The sequence below is a fragment of the Chrysochloris asiatica genome, unplaced genomic scaffold (genome assembly GCF_000296735.1).
Source record: "Chrysochloris asiatica unplaced genomic scaffold, ChrAsi1.0 scaffold00039, whole genome shotgun sequence".
Taxonomy (NCBI): Eukaryota; Metazoa; Chordata; class Mammalia; order Afrosoricida; family Chrysochloridae; genus Chrysochloris; species Chrysochloris asiatica.
The window spans coordinates 18009327-18019343 of NW_006408557.1; the positions used below are offsets into that span (position 1 = coordinate 18009327).

At 43.9% G+C, this 10017-nt stretch overlaps 1 pseudogene; it reads left to right on the plus strand.

The window, feature by feature from the left end:
- Positions 1 to 6186: 6186 nt before the first annotated feature.
- LOC102831330 lies at positions 6187 to 7187 on the plus strand (annotated as a pseudogene).
- Positions 7188 to 10017: the final 2830 nt, after the last annotated feature.

The window sequence follows — 10017 nt, forward strand, 5'->3', positions numbered from 1 at the left end:
AACAACAACAACAACAACAACAGAACCTTCCCCAAAATTGTACCATTTTATTCGTTCACCAGTAGTGTATGAGAGTTATGGTTGTTACACATTTTCACCATTTGGTGTTGTCAGTTTTTTAAAATTCTAGCCTTTCAGTTGGGTGTATCAGAACCATCTTTTAAAACGTATCTCTGGCTTCTTATGACTCTCAGGAGCAAGTCTAGCTTGTAGCCTGACATTGTAGTTCTTCTCTGTCCATCCTCACCTCTACTTCCCTTTTAATTTCCCAGCTATATTGAGGTTAGTGTGTGATTCCTGCACATATCAGGTCAGTTCACTGTTCTCTACTTTTATAATGAGTAGTTTTCCAGCCTGAAAATTGTCCCTGCTCTCAGCCTTCCGGTGATGTCCCAGTTATCTTTTTACTTTCAGCTTAGCTGTTATCTCCTTCCAGAAGCCTTCCTAGACATCTCACCCACAGGAAGTAACTCCCTCTTTAGTGCCCTGAGGCTACCTACCAGCTATTTCTACACAGTTATGAAGGAGTCCTGGTGTGGCATTGTGGGTTAATGTGCTGGACTGGTTCAAGCTCACAAAGCACTCCTTGGAAACACTATACAGGGTCGCTATGAGTCAGAATCAACTTGATGTCACTTAACAACAATGATTACCACATTCTGTAACTGTCTCACCCTTTAGGTTGCAGACTTTATGAAGGAAAACACTCATCTGATTCACCTCTGTACCCTCTGCACCCAGTGTGGTGTCTGGCACATAGTAGGAGTTTGGGATGCTTTTAAAAGCACCAACAGTGGTAGCAACCTTAATAGTTGCTGACACTTTCTGCGTGCTTAGTGAGATCCTCGTTGTGTTCCCTAGAGAAAGCATCTCCCACATCCCTGAGAAACAAGAATTTAGACTTATAGAGCCCACATTTCTGGGGATGCAAAGTACAAAGTCCCAAAGTATTTCACTGGGAGTGATGGTGAGTGGGACTACTCCCTACTTGCACTCCTTGATTTCAGAACCAAATCATTCGACCTTTTGGATGTGCAGCACTCTGAAATGGCTGTGGGGGTCTAAGGCCAGCTAAGACCCCTAACGTGGATTTTCCCGAGGGAGAGGCACGGATGAAGATCAGACAAGGGTCAGCAAGCTGATGGCAAGTGACAAAGTTTATTGAAAGTAAGAGGATTATATAGGGCAGTTTTTGCAAGTCATTATTGTTCTGCATAGTTACAAGTTTATCTTTTGCTGCGAGCCAGGCGACCTTGGGAAAGCTGCTTTCCCCGCATGATTATCTTTTACTGTGAATAACGTGATCCTGGGAAGGCTACTTTCCTAGTGTTAATAAGCAGGCTTTGTCTGGAAAAACTCAGACTTAAAGTTTTATGAGGTCTGTAAGTCTTTTAGCCCCCAACAAATGGTCAGTGTCTTAAGAGGTATACCACATCCTGAAGAAAAATATTGGTAGTAGCCAGTCTCCAAGTCACCCTCTAATGATCTCTACCTCCTGACATTCACACCCTTGTATAGTCTCCTACCACATTGTACCAGGGTTGGTGTGTGTGGTCGATACGATACAGCAGAAGTGATGGCATGTAATTTCTGAAATTAGTTTATAAAATCTTTAATTTTGATTTGGATCTTACTCTTTTGGAGCACTTTCTCTGAGGGAAGCCAACTGCCATAAAGTGAGGACAATTCAGGCAACACTGTGGGAGGAGGCACTGAAGACTCTAGTAAACAGCCAGCAGGGTTGCAGCAGTATTGTTGCAACCATGAGAATGAACTTGGAAGCAGATCCTCCTAGTTGAGGCTTCAGGTGTCTGTAGCTCCAGCTAAAAACTTGGTAGCAACCCCACGAGAAAACTAAGCCAGAACCACTGAACTAAGCTGCTCCCAAATTCCATAAAACTGTAAGATAATTGTTGTTGTTGGGTGCCATCAAGTTGGTACCGACTCATAGTGACCTTATGCACAGCAGAAGAAAACACTGCCCGATCCTGGGCCAACCTCACTGTTGTTGTCATGCTTGAGCCCATTGATGCTGCCACTTGGCCAATCCATCTCATTGGGGGTCTTCCTCTTTTTCTCTGACTCTCCACATTACCAAACATGATATCCTTCCCAATGACTGGTCCCTTCTGACCATATGTCCTTAGTATGAGAGATGAATTTGGCCATCTTGACCTCCAAGGAGCACTCTGGCTGTACTTCTTTCAAAACGGATCTATTGGTTCTTTTGGCAGCTCATGGCATTTTCAATATTCTCCTCCAACACCATGACTTAAAAGCATCAATTCTTCTGTGGTCTTCCTTATTCACTGTCCATCTTTCACATGCATATGAGATTATTGAAAATACCATGGCTTGGGTCAGGCGCACCTTAGTCCTCAAGCTGCCATCTTTGCTCTTCAACACTTGAAAAAGGTTTTGTGCAGCATATTTGCCTAATGCAATATGCCATTTGATTTCTTGACTGCTGCTATTGTAAATGGTATTGCTTTCTTAATGTCCTTTTCAACACTGTCATTTTTGGTATAGAGGAATCCAACTGATTTTTGTATGTTGATCTTATATCCTGCCACTTTGCTGAATCTTCCAATGAGGTCTATTAGCTTTTTTACTGAGTTCATGGGGATCAAGACATCTTGATTGCATGTTTGATCAATTTCAGATTGTAGAAGTTGGTAGAATTCTTCTATTTCATCCTCACTGGCTTTAGTAGTTGGTACATAAATTTGAATAATAGTGGTATTAACTGGGCTTCCCTGTAGGCACATGGATATTATCCTATCACAGACAGCGTTTTACCTCATGCCTGATCTGGATAGGTTCTTTCTGACATCATCTTCAATTGATCATTCCTGGCATAGTAAACCATGTGGTTGTCAGATTCAAAGTGGCCAATATCAGCCCATTTCAGCTCACTAATGCCTAAGATATTGATGTTTACGCATTTCATTTCATTTTTTGCAATTTCTAATTTTCCTAGATTCATGCTTCATACATTCCATGTTCTGATGATAATAGATGTTTATAGCTGTTTCTCCTCATTTTGAGCTGTATCCCATCAGCAAATGTAGGTCCCATGGGCTTTTCTCCCATGGGCTTTATTCCATTCTGTCTTTACTGTCAACTCCACTTTGAGGAGGCAGATCTTCCTCAGTCACATATTGAGTGCCTTCCAATCTGAGGGGCTCATTTTCTGGCACTACATCTGACAGTATTTCTCTGCTATTTATAAGGTTTTCAGTGACTAAATACTGTGAGTTGCTGTGATTCTGGAAGCTATGCCACCTGTATTTTAAATACCAGATGGGCCACCCATGGTAGACAGGTTTTAGATGAGCTTCCAGACAAAGACAGATTAGGAAGAAGGAGTGATGAACTACTTCCAAATATTTAGTCACTGAAAACCTTGTGAATCGCAGAGAAACATAAGATAATAGATGTTTGCTATTTCAAAGTACTAAACTTTGTGGTCATTTGTTACATAGCAATAAGGAAGACTGGAGAAGAATTGATGCATTTGAACTATATAGTGTTTGAAAGAATATTGAATATATCATGGACTGGCAGAAGAGTGAACAAATCTGTTTTGGAAGAAGTACAGGCAGATTGCTTCTTGGAAGCAGTGATGGCAAGAATTCGTATCTTGTACTTTGGACATGTTGACAGGAGGGACCAATCCCTGAAGGACATCATGCTTGGTAAAGTGGAAGGTCAGTGAAAAACAAGAAGACACTCAAAAAGGTAAACAAACTGACAGAGTGGCAACAACAATGGTCTCAAATATGACAACAATTGTGAGGCTACCAGGTAGTGTTTCATTATGTTGTACGTAAGGTCACTATGACTCAGAACTGACATGACAGCACCTAACAATAACAGCCTTATTCCATTTGTTGTTGTTGTTAGATGCCATCGAGTCAGTAGTGACTCATAGTGACCTTATGCACAGCAGAATGAAACAGTGCCCGACCCTGGGCCAACCTCACTATCGTTGCCATGCTTGAGCCCATCCACTTTGCCAATCCATCTCACTGGGGGTCTTCCTTTTTTTCTCTGACCCTCCAACTTACTAAACATGATATCCTTCTCCAGTGATTGGTCCCTCCTGACAATATGTCCAAAGTATGAGAGACAAAATTTGGCCATCCTGGCCTCCAAGGAGCACGCTGGCTGCACTTCTTTCAAGACAGATCTGTTGGTTCTTTTGGCAGCCCGTGGCACTTTCAATATTCTCCTCCAATACCATAACTCAAAAGCATTAATTCTTCTACGGTCTTCCTTATTCACTGTCCATCTTTTGCATACATATGAGGTTATTGAAAATACCATGGCTTGGCTCAGGCGCACCTTAGTCCTCAAGCTGACATCTTTGCTCCTTGTTCTATTAGGTGCCATTGAATTGGTTATAACTCACAGTGATCCTATATACAACAGAATGAAATGCTGGCTGGTCTTGTGCCATCCTCACAATCCTTGGTATGTTTGAAGCCATTGTTGCAGCCAGCATGCCAATCTGTCTCACTGGGGGTCTTCCTCTTTTTCACTGACCCTCTACTTTACCAAGTGTGATGTCTTTGCAGGGTACCATCTCAAAGCTTGAGTCTCAACTCCATTCTTAGCCTTTCCATCATTGTCTCAGGCTGACAGCTTCTGGATGGTGTGGCGCATAATAAAGCCAGAGGATGCCACACCTCCTTTGCTGATAAGTGTGTTCATTGATCTGAGGTGATAATCTGAGGATGTTCAAGTCAATGAATCAGACATACTATGAGCCTTATATATAATGCTTCTTTCTGGTTGAAACAAACAGAAAGGCAAACCCATTCCCAAAATATATGAGGGTATTTCAGAAAGTTTGTGGGAAATTTCCATTATCTATTTCTTTTTTAAAATTCCATTTTTCCATGAACATTCTGAAGCATTGGTCAGAATGAATCACTGCCTGCTCCAGGACAGAGGGAGCTGATGTAATCAATTTGCCTCCATCTGGCTAGGTGGTCTCCATATTGGTCTCTGGGTGACAGGCCAGGATTAAGTGCCAGGTACTGAATCAGTCTTGTTGTCTACAGTCTTTAAATCTTGTTTCTTCTAGGTTCCTGACTAAACAACTAATTCATTTGTTTCTACACCTAAGCCTGTAAATAGTCTTACCACTTATCACTTGTAAAACTGGATAACAGCAGAAAGCTTTGCACACTGGGAGGATATTCCCTCATTTCTGTCTTCCAGGGTCAACCCTAGGTGGCGCTATAGTGAAACAACATCCATTATTGGCTTTCCCCAGCATGTTGAACTGACCTACCCATGAATCAAGCTGAGGGTTTTGCCTTGTCCATCAGCTGGCCTCGTGGACTGAGGGAGAAGGGTCAATGCACCACTAGTACGTGACATGAGGACTTCCTATTCATGCAGCTTACTTATATCTCTGCACCTTCATAAACCTAAACTAGATGCACCACTTCTATTGGATGAGGGATTGCCACTAGTCCTTCTGACTTGGTGGATTTGGCAGTATCTGGTTCATGATGGGCATTTCTGGCCTCATGGTTACGTGATGCCCCATGACCAAATGTTTCCTTGTCAGGGTCCAGTAGCAAGCTAGGAGCTGTTTTTCTAGTGACATATAGTTAGTTCTCTGCTGCAGATAACATGGGCTTACTCCTGAGCTCTAGCAGTCTGCTCTAGGACTCCCTTACTGGGACTGCCGGGAAGCTCCACATGGCATCTTTATCTGCCACAGATAGGGTTAGTATCATGGAATCTGCCTGATCCATAGTGCTGCTTGATTGAGCCACAGCCTGGAGCTGCTGCACAGCCCCTTAATGTTCTGGAACCCACTCAAAACTAGCACATAGGGTCCCTCCCTTCCCCCCTTTGTCCCCTCCCCTCCCCTTCTTTCCCTCCCACCCCAAGCTGCTTTCACAAACTCCTTTCTTACCTGCCGCCAGAGGGAGCAACAGGGTTGCGGCCTCCCCTCCCTTCCCTTCCCTTCCTCCCTCCCATCCCCCCATCCTCGAGACCCACCGGACCCCGAACCCAGAGTCAGGGACTGGGTCTGAGGTCAGGCAGAAGTTATGTGTTCCTAACATCAGGCAGGTAGGGAGCAGCCTCAGTTGTCCCTCTGCATCAGGCCTGAACTCCAATGGCCTGAACGCTCCCCAGTCCATCCCCTACTACCCTGGCATCATGCATCGAACCACACAGATCAAAATTACGGAGCTGAACACTCACTTCATGTGTGCCCGTTGGGGGATATTTCATCGATGCTACTACCACAGTGGAGTATTTGCATTCCTTCTGCAGAACCTGTATTGTGCCTACCTGGAGACCAACAAATTCTGCCCCATGTGTGATGTGCAGGTCCTCAAAACCAGACCCCTACTGAGCATCAGACCTGACAAAACCCTCCAAGACATCGTCTACAAGTTGGTCCCTGAGCTTTTAAAAGATGAAATGAAACGGCGTCAGGATTTCTATGCAGCTTTTCCCTGACCGAGGTTCCCAATGGCTCCAATGAGGACCCCGAAGGTCCTGGAACAGAAAGGGGGCCCTGAGCAACGATGAGATTGTCAGTCTCTCCATCGAATTCTATGAGGGGGTCAGGGACCGGGAGGAGAAGAAGGGCCCTTTGGCGAATGGGGATGGGGACAAAGAGAAGACAGGAGTGCGTTTCCTGCCATGCCCAGCAGCCATGACAGTCAAGCATCTCACCAACTTTCTCCGCAACAAGATGGACGTGCCCAGAAAGTACAAGGTGGAGGTTCTCTATGAGGACAACTAAAGGAATACTACACCCTCATGGATATTGCCTACATCTACCCTTGGCGGTGGGACTGCCCCCTCCCCCTCAAGTATTGTGTCACCTTGCCCACAGCGCCAGCCTCTCAGAGGGCACTAACACCAGCGGGGCTTCCGAGTGTGAGTCACTCAGCGACAAGGCTCCCAGCCCTGCCACCCTACCAGTCACTTCTTCTTCCCTGACCAGCCCAGTCACCCCCTCCCATGGTTCCCCCAGCTCCCATGGGCCCCCAGCCACCCACCCTACTTCCCCCATACCCCCTTCGATAGCCACTGGGGCCTCCAGAGCTGCCAACGTGGGCAATTCGAACTGGCTGCAGACACCATCTTTAACCAGCAGGGGGCGCAAGGTGACGGTCAATGGAGCTCCTGTGCTCCCATTAACTTGAGGAAAAGGACCCTCTGGCTCCTTTTCCAACCATGCCTCTCCACCCCCCTCCACTTTTTCTGGGCCCCCTTTTCCACCTCTTCTACTTTCCCCCCCAGCTCCTCCCACCTTAGTGGTAGGTGGTGGGTTTTATAAATCTATCTATCTATCTATCTATCTATCTATCTATCTATCTATCTATCTATCTATCTATCATCTATCTATGTAAAAGACAAAAAACAAAACTAGCACACACTAGTAGTAGTTGTTGCATGTCAATGAATTGGTTCCGAATCATAGTGTTCCTGTATAGGGCTACTGAGAGTCACTGGCAGGTTTAAATTGCAGATCTTGGGCTTGCCAATCCAATGCATATCCTACGGTACCACACCAGGGCCTTATAGTAATAGATGCTTAATAAACAATCCCCTCTGTGGGGGAATAGAGCACAAAGCAGGAGTTGCAAATGTGAATGTAATTAGGGTAAGGTTTCCAGATAAAACACAGGACTCCTAGTTACATGAGAGGGAGTCCTGGTGTGGCACTGTCGGTTACTGCACCAGACTGCAAAGCTGTTTAAACTGAAAGGTTGGCAGTTCAAGCTCACCAGTTGCTACTTGGAAACTCTATTGTTGTTTTTAGGTGTCATTGAGTTGGTACCAACCCACAGCAACCTTATGCACAGCAGAACGAAACACTGCTTGATCCTGGGTCAACCGCACAATTGTTGCCACACTTGAGTCTATGATGCTGCCACTTGGCCAGTCCATCTCGTTGGGGGTCTTCCTCTTTTTCTCTGACCCTCTACATTACCAAACATGATATCCTTCTCCAGTGACTGGTCCCTCCTGACAATATGTCCGAAGTATGAGAGACCAAGTTTGGCCATCCTGGCCTCCAAGGAGCACTCTGGCTGCACTTCTTCCAAAACGGATCTATTGGTTCTTTTGGTAGCCACGGCACTTTCAATATTCTCATCCAACACCATAACTCAAAAGCATCAATTCTTCTACAGTCTTCCTTATTCACTGTGTAGCTTTCGCATACATATGAGGTTATTGAAAATACCATGGCTTGGGTCAGGCGCACCTTAGTCCTCAAGCTGCCATCTTTGCTCTTTAACACTTGAAAAAGGTCTTGTGCTACAGATTTGCCTAATGCAATACATCATTTGATTTCTTGACTGCTGCTTCCGTGAGTGTTGATAGTTGATCCAAGAAGAATGAAGTCCTTGACAACTTTAATCTTTTCTCTGTTGATAAGAATGTTGTTTATTGGTCCAGTAGTGAGGATTTTTGTTTTCTTTACATTGAGATGTAATCCATACCGAAAGCTGTGCTCTTTGATCTTCATCAGTAAATGTTTTAAGTCCTCTTCACTTTCAGCAAGCAAGGTTGTATCTTCTGCATATTGCAGGTTGTTAACGAGTCTTCCTCCAATCCTGATGCCACATTTTTCTTCATAGAACCCAGCTTCTCAGATTATTTGCTCAGCATATAGTTTGAATAAGTATGGTGAAAGAATACAACCCTGTCGCATACCTTTCTTAATTTTAAACCAGTCAGTGTTCCCATGTCCTGTTCGAACAACTGCCTCATGAACACTCTATACAGGGTCATTATGAGTCAGAACCGACTCAATAACACTTAACAACAACAACAGTTACATTAGAATACCAGAGAAATGGTGAATAATTTCTAAGGCTGCCCCCAAAATTCTATGGGACATACTTACATTAAAATTTTATTCACAATCGATCTGAAATTCAAATATAACTAGACATACTGGTTTTTATTGATAACCCTGAGGACCCTAATTTAGGGACCAAGGTGTGATGGAGGTTGGAGAAAGGCAAATGCATTCACAATTAGTACTCAATTAGAGAATAAGCAACATTCAAAGTAAAACAGTTCCATGCACCAGATTTGGCTAATGGCTCATGAGTTGACAATTCCTGGCAAAGAATCTGGACTGTGGAGTCTGACCACCAGGATTTGAACGCTGGACCTACACAACCCTGGACCTGGAGTCTTCAACCCTGTGAGGATTAAATTATTGTTAAAAACAATAATTAAAAAACTTTAAAAGTGCTATTGAGTTGGTGTCAACTCATAGTGACCCCATACAGGGTTTCTGAGGAGTGACTGGTAGGTTTGAATCATCGACCTTGCAGTTAGTAGCCCAGTGCTTATCCTACAGTGCCACACCAGGTCTCTGTGAGGATTAAATTAGAGCCCACATTTAAACAGCTTACTGAACAAGGTGTGGAGCTCACACAATTTGATGTGAAGTCGGTTCTGACTGATAGCAACTCCATGAGTCTCAGATTAGAACTGTGTTCCATAGCTATTCAATGCTTGTTTTTTTTGTTGTTGTTGTTGTTGTTTTGAGGGGGGAGTAGATAACCAGATCTTTCTTCCTAGGGACTTCAGGGTGAACTTGAATTTCAACCTTCCAATTAGCATCTAAGTATGTTAATTGTTTGCACCACCCAGGGACACTGGGCCTACAGTTAATGCTGAATAAATGTTAGGAGATGTAGGATCTGCACTGAACTGCTAACCACAAGATTGCCAGTTCAAACCCACCAGTTGCTCCTCAGAAAACCTACATATAGGGTTTCTATATGAATTTAGAGATCATCTGAAGAACAGATTTGCTACATTAAACACTAAAACCAAAGACCAGAAGAGTTGTGGGTTGACATCAAGACCATCATACAGGAAGAAAGCAAAAAGTCATTAATAAGACAAGAAAGAAGGAAAATATCAAAATGGATGTCAGAAGAGACACTGAAACTTGCTCTTCAGTGTAGAGATGCTAAAGCAAATGGAAGAAATGAGGAGGTACAA